Genomic DNA, 12,144 nt, shown 5'->3' with positions numbered 1-12,144 from the left:
AATTAATGCCCGTGTTTTTGAAATAGCATGTTAAGCAATCACATACTGAACACCCAACCCCAGCTGCCGTTGTCTAATTAAAACACCAGGGGGCAGAAGAAGCCATCCATCTCTGCCTATACTAGAAGCACTTCCTAATTACCCTAATGAATGCAAAGGCTTGCAGTTTTCCATTAAAGCTGTGCTCTACCAGGAAATGTTTTTCATCTTAAAATAGGTAACAGAAGTCATGGTGCTTGTGCACATAGAGTCCTGTAGAAAGTAGACAAGTAGTGTAATAAATTACAAAAAAATTTTCTTATTTCCCCTTTTTATATTTATTTACATGCTTCCTAATCTGTTTCCTCTGTAATGACAAGGAACCCCAATGACTTCTGTTTGACTGGCACCATTAGAAAGAACTGCTTTTATGTGGTATTTTTAATAATTGACTTGGGTAGTAAATAGGTGAAGATTTGTATATATAAAAAAAAAAAAAAGATTTCGATTACCGTTTGTTTATCTCTGTGAAGGCTGCGGTGAAGTCAAATCAAAATGAAAACTGACACAGAAATCCACATAATAGCAGAGGGAGCCACGGCAACGGTCAAGGCCGGTGGTGAGGTGTGTGACAGTGTTTCTCCCTGGATCCCACTTGTGCAGTCTAAAATAACACACGGGTAATTTTCAGCCTCCTGACACCTTTATTGCTCATTCGTGTGACAGCTGCTACAGCGATGTGCAGCCTGTGTGACACTTCTGCAACCCGGTTTCCACAAAAGCTGGAAAGCTGTGTAAAATGTAAACGGTATCATTTACAATGAAATGATATAAAGACAACATCCCCAGTGTTGCAGTTTAATTAATTATGGATGGACGGATTTGCTAATTTCAAATACAGTTTGAAAGGGCCTCTTATGACTCATTTGTTGTTCAGTAATACAGCTAATGCTGTCAGCTGATAACAGGTCTGGTCTGCAGGCAGCCCAGTTGTGTCTTAAAAGCCTGAATGGCAACACGGACTGCAAATAATCCATGACTAGAAGGCCTGTGTACTGTACATTGCACTGCAAAAATGCCATCTGTATGGCAGCATACACCTGCCATGTGGATTTTACCCATACAGTGTGGCTGTCTCCCTACACTGCCACAGATTCTGGCCGCTCTTTTCTTTGGCCCACCTTAAATGAGCTTGGGCCCAGAGCTCATTTAAGGTGAACAAGATCTCCTGTTCGTGTTCAGGTTCTTGCAGTTTAATGATCTTGTGTATGTGTTTTCTTGGCATTTATGAGCTTTGATTTGCACTTACAGATGCAGCAACGGATTCTTTTCACTGATGTTGGTTTTTGGAGCATGCCTAAATCTAAGACATGTTCGGTAGATGCCCAGCAAACGTGCCTTCTTGGGGCCCCTGTGGGAGCACTGTGGGCCCCAGTACTGGCATGAAATGTGGGGTCAAGATGGGCCCCAGTGGGGCAGCCCACGGTGTGTGCTGACTGTGGGCTGCCAGCACAAAGCAGAGAGGGGCCCGGAATGGGCACACATGTGCCCCACCCTCCATGCAGGGCCGAGAAGAATAAAGGTGATCATACAAAATATTGACTTTGCACGTTTCAATACATTGCTGTATATATTTTCTCATTGTCCTAGTAAAATATTAAAAAATAAAGGGACTTTTGCACGGTACTGTAAATGGACTAGTCCTTATATAGCGCTTTTCTACTCTAGCTGAGAAGTGCATTTACCCATTCATACAAGCACTTCCTCCCTTCTACAGCTAATTGTTTACTATCTAACATTCATACTCCAACAGTTGCATCAGAGAGCAACTTGGGGTTCAGTGTCTTACCCAAGGATACTTTGGCAAGCAGACTGGAGCAGTGAGGAATCGAACCACCATCCTTCTAATTAGTAGATGACCTGCTCTACCTCCTGAGCTACAGGGACTTTTGCACAGTACTGTTGGTACCAGATTTTGACAAGCACTGCATGAAATTAAAAAAAAAAAAAAAAAAAGGGAACTTGAAATGCTACATTAACTTTGATGCTCCTTCCAGTGCTGGATGGGAAAAATTAAATCCCTCTAAATATCTGCATTTCGAAGAATATCGCCTCATGTCCATTAGTTAACCCCACTAACGGTTCATCTGTTACACACCAGTATCTTCTGGTCTGTATTTTGGATATCAAGGTTTTATTCAGGATTATGCTGTTAATAAATATTGATGTGGCTATTCTTATCATGAGAAATGATATAAAAAAATTGCACCAAGCAACATCAGCACACCCTGTGATTCTTAGCAGCTGCACACCCACACGGAATCATTTCAAATTGATCCCTTTAGAGTTTTTCACAGTAACCAGTATGGAGTTTAATGCTACAGCCAGATGGTTTGGAAACCAAATATGATCCAGCATCTTTAACTCTTGTATGCATAATTAGATTTGGGTGTTTCTCAAATATGCTCTTGCTGACTTGACGGATACTGTGTGGAATTACTGTAGTAGTCTGTGGTTTGGCTCAGAAAGTTGTCCTGAGGTTTAAAGCTGCATCTCTTCTCTTAACTGAATACATTTTATGAAAATAATTGTTGCCAGAGGGGGGATTTAGTGAATTTTCCACCTAGAACATTAAGCTTCTTGCCAACAAATTGGCTTGAAAAAGTCTTATAATTGCTTCACTTTTCCTGCAAGGTATTCAGACAGTTATAGTGAATATTACCTCAGCAATCTGGCTTTTTACACATTGTTTACTGTATGTTTATACAGCATCCAGCTTCCTCTGGGAGATATATTTGAATAAAAGTTGCATTGCAAGCTGCAGGTAAAAGTATCTTTCCAAGGCCGCATTAAACCCCAACAGAATGTATAAAAATGGTTTTCTGAAATGGAAGTGTTGAACACCCTACTGTACGTTATGTATACTATGTGTACCGCCCTTTTAAAATAGGGCTTATGTTGCTTCTAATTGGGTGACACTTCTGACATCTCCCTTAAACAACAAATATGCCACATTCTGTGTTTGATTACTATGACTTAGGTCATTAATCCAGATTGCCAATAAAAGGGACCTTCTAGCATTTTTATTCTTTGACTGTACTGCTAACTTTGCACGATTTATAATTCAAAACCCTTCAGTTCAGCCTCTGTCTGAAAACGTAGGTTCAGCTCCCTTTTCTCTCCTTTTGAGCCGACTTTCTTCTGATTAGCTGCACATGCAAACAGCAGGCGGATGCTCACGGCCAGAGTTCTGTCCCTTTATTAAAATGGGACAGAAAATCCCTTAAAAAAATTAAAATGACAATTAAGAAAATAGGGTCAGGGTAGAATTAGGGTTACCACGTACTGTAGGATGGCTCAGACCTCTGGGGTTAACCAGTGGTCAGAAAGGCCTAAGAATGTGAGATGCTGTCTTGCTATAGCCACCACTCTTCTGTAATGCTCCTGGAAAGTTGGAGGCTTTAGGATTATACAAAATGTCTCTCTGGCTATGGAACAACTTGACATCGCCTCCTAAAAATACTGGAGTTGGTTGTGAAGGAGATCCGAGTGCCACCCAGATGGTCTGGGAGTAGAACAGTAATTCTTATCCTGAATGTATTAACACTGAAATCAAAAGTCAGTGTCTAGAGAGGAGCAGATGAAGGCAAAGTTTCCTGTCACCCAACAGCTGGATCTCTCCCAAGTGGAAGAGGAATGCCTCGTTATTTTTTTTTTATGTCCTCCTGTTGTTTAACTTCTAACCTTGTTGCAGTGGCATAAAACGGTGGACCCTGACATCATAACATTACTGCTGGGCATAACAACAGACAGTACTTTAAGGTACACCTGTCAGAGGTTCTGGGTGTAATCAGACGCAGTACAAACTTGAAACCAGAAACATTGTATCATGTAATACTCATATAATGTATGCTTTCAAGAAAAATGCCACCTTGGACACAGTAATACTAAAATGACATTAAAAATCACAAAAAAGTTTGTGTTTATTGTGCATTTAATTTTAGACACAATCAAGACAGTAGATTTAGTTACACTGCTCTGCAGGCCGTCCAAAAAAAGTTCAGCTTCCCATCTTCAGGTCTCTTCTCGTCACCACCTCAGTGTAAGATGATCCATAGGTGGTGCAGACTCACTCAGCAGTGCAACTCTTCTCATCACTGAGAGCTGAACTCATCTGAGCAGCCAGAGACCTTGGCACCAGGCTCTGCTGCGAGCTGTCATCTATCAGCAAAATGTCAGCCTCAACCGTCTCTCAGATGAGAAATTAAAAAGAAAGCAGAGGGAACGAAGGAAGGAATGGAGGAAGAGATGAGCGCAGCTCGGGTGGCTGTGTGCCAAAAATATCTTAGTTACTGTAAAATCAGTTTCACAAAGATTGCCATAAGGAGCCTTATTCCTCAGAGAATCCAGACCCAGACCAGGATTCTCTGCACTCTCTAATCTTGTGCTCTGTGAGTGAATGTAAGCACAGCGGTGATCACTGAATACCACTTCTCACTTTACAATAAGATACATTTTTCTTATTGGAAAAGGTCTTCGGTTAACTGGTGATGCTAAATTTGCCGTAGGCGCGAATCGTCTGCCTCCTGTGATAGACAGGCTGCTTGTGCGGGATGTGCCCTGCTTCTCCCCACTCCACGTCCAATGGGATGGTGTGACTGTGGGGTATGGTTTGTTTTTCAGATGTAGGAGGGAGAGCTAGGGCAGGATGGCTGCATCAGTTGGGGAGAATGGCACACCCAGCACTCATTTGCTAATTAGTCTCTCCCCATATAGCATGTGGAGGAGGGTTTGACAGACTGAGCACGGGAGCAGGAGTGCTCTGAAGCTGGACAGCTGTAAAACATTTTCCTTCCTTACACAAGTTCTAGTTTAATGCTTCTGTTTCTTTTCATAAATCCATCAGTGGATACGAACAGAACAAGCTGAATTGTCAAGCTTTAACCAGAATCTGTGACCAAGCCTGAACCTCTGACTCTGGCTTTGAAATAAAGACTTCAGGTCATTTCTGGTGCTGCAGAGCGCCGGCTGCCAGCTTTCTGTTTACAGAGCCAGACTAAGGCAGATTGGCCGTATCTGCTCCACAGTGTGCAGGGAGGCCGGCGGTGATCTGAATGTGCAGATTTAAGGCACATGCTGCTTCTTGATTGATGTCAAGCTTATCTCTGCAGATTATCTGACTAGGCACTTGCAGCGAGCTAAATCACAGGCCTGCATGCTGCCTGTGTGTGTGTGTGTGTGTGTGTGTGTGTGTGTGTGTGTGTGTGTGTGTGTGTGTGTGTGTGTGTGTGTGTGTGTGTGTGTGTGTGTGTGTGTGTGTAAATCGTCTGGAACTGTGTCAGCTGTCCATCCTCTGCTGACATTCTTGCAGAAGTGGTCCTGAATAAAATAATCAATCACTATCCTCACAGCATGGGTATTTTTAGGCTTGGATCAATGCTGTGTGCTGAAGTGAGTGGATGTGCAAGTAAAATTGCTACAATCAGTAGTGTTTATTGTCATGTTGACCGCAGCAGAAATTAATTGCTTTAGTTAGATGTCCTCAGTGATAGTGTGTCATTTCTGTTTCTAATCACAAAATCAGAAATCGTCACAGCTGATTAAAACAAAGGCTTCTGTAAAGCTTTGGTATCTTTGATGTTGCCCCCGATCTGTTTAATCTGGCAGTAAATAAGAAAACAAATTGATTAAATAAAAGACAATAATAGAAACCTTTACTCAGTACCAGATTTTTATTAACATTCTTTTTTTTTTTATTATTATTTATTATCTTCTCCTTAGATTATATGTTTTTCTATGTTTAAAAAAGATTGCTTTGTAGGTGGGTTACAGATCAATTTCATACTGCAAGCCACCCTGTTCGAAAAAAAGAAAAGACTTCATAGAAACCCAATTTCTTAGCTCATGCCGACTGTCTTTGGTTCTCGTCACACCCTGTTGAGGCTCCCTTTTAAATACCATGAAAGCTTCTCCACAGGGAGCTACTCATGTAGAAAATTGGATAAACTAGAATGCAAATTCACAAAAGTGCTGCCCTGATTTTATATGATTTAAGCCCTGTTTAAGCACTAAGATATGTAGTGTGTGTGTGTCATTTAGATGTCTCTTTTCAGGTCAATGAGGTTATTTTATTTCGACGTGTGCAGGAGGACTTTAGCATTCATATCCTCGCACAGTAAGTCTTTGACAAATAAGAAGCAATACATGAAAAAGTTTAATAATTGATTCCATTACTACACTTGTGCTTAGTGCCCAGTGTTAATGCAAAAGTGTTCTCTACCTGTAGTAATACCTGTACGCTTTATGATCTACCATCAGACTCTTGTCAGAGCCATTTTTGAGAAGCCGTTCCACCTCCTTTTAATCTCGCTGTGTAGAATTGGTTGCAGTTCAGCAGAGGGCATAGATGAGATAGTCATCAATGGATGTAAGTAAATGATGCTAAACTGATAAAACATAATTATTTACCTCAGCATGCAGACAACAAAAGGACACGTTCTAATTCAGATTTTTGCAAATATAGTATAGCCTGTATTGAAATGAAGCAACACTTCTGTCCTGGAGTAGATAATATTAATTGTATGCTAAAATGAATAATAATAAAAAAAAATATTTTTTTTTTTGTTTAAATTTTCACACCAAGACTCACGTATTTGTTCAACCACTACTGGGAAATGTAAGTTACTAAAATGCCCAGCACCTTCATGCTATTATTGAGCTCACCAATGAATTATGTTGGACATTCATTTCACCACTTATTAAAAACTATTTAATGGATCACAATAAATCCGGTCAAATCTTTTCATTAATTGTAATTATATAGATCTTCTCAGGAGAGCACCATCATCATGCTTTATGGCCAGAAGCCTGCAGATCAAATACTGATCAGCCTGATATTGACTATGTACAGTCTTTTGTGCATAGCAGCAATGTTATCATTGCTAACATGACAATCAAAGTCAAACACGTGACTGTTGTAGCAATTTGCATTTTGTCACAGCAGTTTGTGCGGTTGAGGGACTTCCTGATGAACTTCGTTTCCATGAAAAAAGTATGTAGGAGGGTTTCCTGTATTCAGATAGTTTTTTTTGTTTGAGATGCACTTTAGGAAGATCACAAAGTTTTTGTTGTTTCTTTGTTTTCAAGTGAAATATGGCCATCTCATATCATAAGAATAAAAGCATTTCAATTAAACAAGAGTGCCTTGGGAGTTTTTGGCTTTCGAGTCTCTCATTTCATATTTGAAAATAGAAAATAAAAAATAAAAAAAACTAAAAGATTATAACACTGATAAACTTTTTCCAATTGCTTTTTTACAGTCGGGAGTTATTTTTGATTTGTTTATTTGTTTTTGCACCTCCAGCCACCAGGTGGCGCTTTCTTTTACTTTTTTCCAGTTGAGTGTTGTGCAGATTTTTATTTAATTGAACTCCCTCATGAGTCCAGCAGCCGCTCCAAAAAGTATGTCGCAGTGGTCAATTTAGAAATTTCTTTGGCTTTCAGACTGCTGCGAAGAAAATGTCATCTAAATATACATTTAGATGTTTTTTTTTTGTTTTTAACTATACTGTCTGTTTGTGCCAATTTAATTAAATAATACATCATTTGTATATTTAACTATAAAATTTCAGAAAACCTTAAAAACAAACAAAAAAAGATTTTCTTTATGTAAGCAATCAGCAGAGGAAGCTTCTCAGTGATGTCTGTTAGTTAAAAGTTTAACAATACTTTTTTTATTTTTTGCCACACAAAATATGACATTTTAAAATACATCATTTTAAAAGCCGACTTTTTATATAAGGAAGAAATCGGTTTATCAGTATCTCAATAAATACATCAAACTTTTAGTTTTGATTACTGTTCATGTTCTCAAGTTTTTTACAGAGAAGTTCACTCACGTATCAAAACATTTTTTTCTTAAAATATGCAAATATTTCTGTAGTAATATTGCATCATATGTCAACAGAATAAAATAAAAATCCTGAACTAATAAATAAATTAATCAGAAAGACACACGGCCATATCTGTAACTATAGCTCCAAAACAGAAATCTCCCCTTGGCAGCGCTTACATGTTTCAGTTTCACTCCTGTTTTTATTCTTAAGCTTTGACAGAGGGGTTAATTAATAAAATATTTTCTTCCTAAACTTGTGTAAAAATTGTTTTGGTTTGTGGATGTTGACAGCAGTTTGTGATTTATGAAGTGGAAATTTTCAAAATCCCGTTGGTTAAAAACATTTGGCTTTAATGTGTCATCAGGAAAGTTGAACCTTTCTTTATCAAAGGTTCAGATTTAAATAGATGATGGCATTTCAAATTATTGGCATTTTTAAGCAAACTAGTTCAGAAAACTTCAAAGTTTCACCTTCTTCACCTGTAGAGTCTCCCCTTAAATTTGTAAACAATAAATGCAATATCTTCTTATCATTTCTGCCCTCTTCCAGCAGTGAGTCTCCTACTTAAAACCAAATGAAACCTCCTCTCAGTTGAATGGTTGCAGTTGTATTTGAAAGTTAATTGTTGGGACAGGATCAATGTCGCATGACTCATTAATGACTCCAGTCTGAGAGAATTCATGTTTTTGTGCTTTCGCTTCCTCGTACCTGTGGTCTTTTTTCTCCTACAAGCTGTTCTGCTGTTGTGTAACGCAAACAGGTTACACTTGTCTACACGACATCCTCGTGTGTTTAATTTGTACGTTTAGAGAAGGTGTACCATGCTGATGGATTTTTTTTCCCTCAGGGCTGAGTGTCCCCCTGTAGCTGTGTAGGTCCATTTTAAATATAGTAATTACAGTATACATGTTCAACCTAAAATGATGAGGACTTGGGCATTAGGCGTTTTCTAGTAAAATGAGTGCAATGAAATGCTTCATATATCACAACCAGTCTGCTGGAAGGTCAAATTGAGCCCGCTGTTGTCTTTGCAAAGTGTGACAATTGCAGAGACTTGCAGGGCACTGTTTAATTTATTTTATACAAAGCATTGTATTAAAGAGGATCACATCATGAGAGAGGTTGTCTGAGATGCTAATTCACAAAAGCCATAACTGATGGCCCGCCATGCCACACTAATATAAAATGCTAAGGAACCATTTATGTGTATATTTGATTTGTGACATAGCACCACCCTTTTGCTCTACACAGTGGGTGTAGCACTGCTGCCTCACAGTAAGAGAGTCTCAGGTTTGAATCTCCAAGCCAGCTGGGGCCTTTCTGTGTTTGCATGTTCTCCCTGTGCCTGTCCTTCCCTCCACAGTCTAAAGATATGTTTATTATGTTAAATAGTGTTTCTAAATTGACTGTAGTTGTAAATGGGAACATGAATGGTTGTCTGTTTCTATGTCAACTCTGTGATACAGTGACAGTCAGCCCTCTTTACCCTGAACTGGATGAGCGGTTAAGAAAATGGATGGATGACCTTTGTAATGACAAAAGACTGCCTGAATTCAGAAAACTGACACAGGTTAGGCACCTATTTCTGAAATTGCACTTATTTTTCTAAAGACAAAGGAGACGGTTCATCTTAGGATAGACGTCACGTTAAATGAGACTGATCATGCCTTGCTTACTTCCTGTCATAAATATACTGTTGCAGTGGTGGCTGTTCATATTAAACATGGACAAAGTTTCAGATAATAAAGTCAGTGTGTGTTCAAATAATCCCCGTGAGCCAAAAGCTCAGACTTCAGACCGCTCTGTGCTGATTATTTTTTACTCCTGGCTCTAGATGATGTCAAAGACAGTGTAATAATTTGGTCATCTAAGGGACACAGCTCTGGCTGTAAGCACATACTGCCCCACCCCCTGCTGTACAAACCTTCTGCTTATAAGGAGCAGCCAATCAGAAGAAAGCTGACTTAAAGGGAGGGTGACAGAAGCTAAAACAGCTTGGTTGAGAAAGAGGATGAACTGTGGCGATAGACCATAGACAGTAAGAAAGAAAAAAAAAACTGGACGCAGCTTCCTTGTTGGAAAAATGAAGCCAATAGTGCCCTAAACCTGCGCCAGGTTTGGCACCAGAGCAGATGGACTGGACAGGCAACCAACTTTGACAGGGGGCAAAAGACTTAGCTCACTTTGCTATTTCAGTACCAAAAAAAAAAAGAGAGAAAAAAAAAACAGGAAAGAAAAACAGGACAGATTCATGCTGCTACCTTTATAGCCTACACAACATAAGCATAAACAAATGGTGTGGAATAACCATAAATGCACAGTGCAATTGGAACTGGAAACTAATAAATGACTCCCATCTAAATGTGATATGTTATTATGCAGCGGCCCAGTCCATAAGGGATCAAATTGGACTGCATGTGTGAACGTACAGTAAAGTTGTGGGCTTTGTGTGCGGTGGAAGACTGTTGGAGATTTTTGTCATGTTATTGTGCTAGTGGTCTACTTTCCTCAGTCAGCTTGGTACACAATTAATTTGTGAAGCTCAGCTAAGCCAAAGGGGGTTCCCTTTTTCCTTTTTGTTGTGGTAAGGCCAAGCTGACACTGACTCGTCTGGTAGTCTCGATTTGAAAGTCGAACAAATTTTTCAGCTAACAAGCTGGTAAAGCTAACAGCGTATTTTTCTTTACGTTACAGACCGTGTATGTCATCCCCACTTGTTTGAGGCAACCTTCATCTGACCTTCATTGAGAACCTTTGTCTTGTCTGGTTTAAAGAAAATTGTCAGTTTTGGGTCTGTAAGTGAGATCACTGTGCCAAAAGACTTTAAATATCTGAGAGGGGCTGCAGAGGTGGCTTATAATCCTTTATGACCTCATCACTAAGTGAGCCCTTTCACGTCACTTACAGTCCTTTGACCATTTGCTATATAAAAACATTGATTTATTCAGCTTTGATCATAATGGTCTTTTGTTCAAATGCATACTTTTTTAGAGCACATTTATCTCCCATTTCATAAAAACTGATGACTCTGTTAAGCTTTTAATCATAAGTAGTTAAGCCTATTAAGCAAAGTATTTAAGCCTTGTTAAGCCTTCAGAATGATTACACTTAACCATGAAATTTAATTGGGAGTAGGTAGCCTTCTTTATTTTCGGAAATTCCCAAACTCTGCTCCTACTGATCAGCTAAAAGGAACAACAAGCTACATTTATTTTTGTCTGACATCAGTGGTTAGCTCACAGCAGTCATCTCTTCATTAGCACATTAATTGTTCTGCCGCTATGAGCGAATCTGTCTCCATCGATCACTGGGATTGCATTGCTGGGCATTTAGCTAAGAGTTTATGCAGTGAAAATTGAAAAGTGTGATAAGAGCCAAAATCATTAGTTCTGTGGGTGTTCTCTGCAGCTCATTGTGTTCATCGGCGCTTCTTTTGTCTTTCTGTCTGTCCTCCTCTCTCTCTTTGTCATTCACTTTTTGTGAGCTCTGTAGCTTTCTGCAGCTCTGTTTGTTGTGCTGTGGGTGTCCTTCCATTATAATGCAGCTTGGCTTTGCAGCATTTTGGTTTTACAGTGGGAAGCCACACGTGTACAGGGAGAACAAGCAAACCAGTGTGTTCCATCCCAGAACTGTCTTTCTGTGAGGCAACATTGCTAACCACTGTGATACTCCATCCATCCATCCATCCATCCATCCAACCATCCATCCATCCATCCATCCATCCATCCATCCATCCATCCATCCATCCATCCATCCATCCATCCATCCATCCATCCATCCATCCATCCATCCATCCATCCATCCATCCATCCATCCATCCATCCATCCATCCATCCATCCATCCATCCTCTTGGGCTGTGGTGGCACCAGTGCCTCCTAGGGGATCCTGTGGCATTTCAAGGCCAGGAAAGATATGCTATCTCTCCAGCAAATTCTGGGGCTATGCCTGGTTTCCCCCCAGTTTGGGCGTGTCCTGGAGGGATCCTGATTTCATGCCCCAACTAGCCCCTTTCAACATGAAGGACAAGCAGCTCACTCCATCTCTAAGGCTGAGCATAGCCACCTTGCACAAGGAACTTATTCCACCACTACCACCATGCCGCCCTAAATGCATGCAAACTGAGGTAAACGTGTCATAGTTTTAAGGGAGGTTCCAGAGTAAAGGGTACACTGACCACAAGACCAGCCAAGAGTATCACTGCAAAGCCAGTCTTTTTAGCTCATTGAGCTTGTTTCATAATTACTGGAAGCCAATTTGTAACTGATATAA

This window comes from Archocentrus centrarchus, chromosome 12 (genome assembly GCF_007364275.1).
Source record: "Archocentrus centrarchus isolate MPI-CPG fArcCen1 chromosome 12, fArcCen1, whole genome shotgun sequence".
Classification (NCBI taxonomy): Eukaryota; Metazoa; Chordata; class Actinopteri; order Cichliformes; family Cichlidae; genus Archocentrus; species Archocentrus centrarchus.
The sequence above is the reverse complement of the archived record's forward strand: the minus strand, read 5'-3'. Positions refer to the sequence as shown.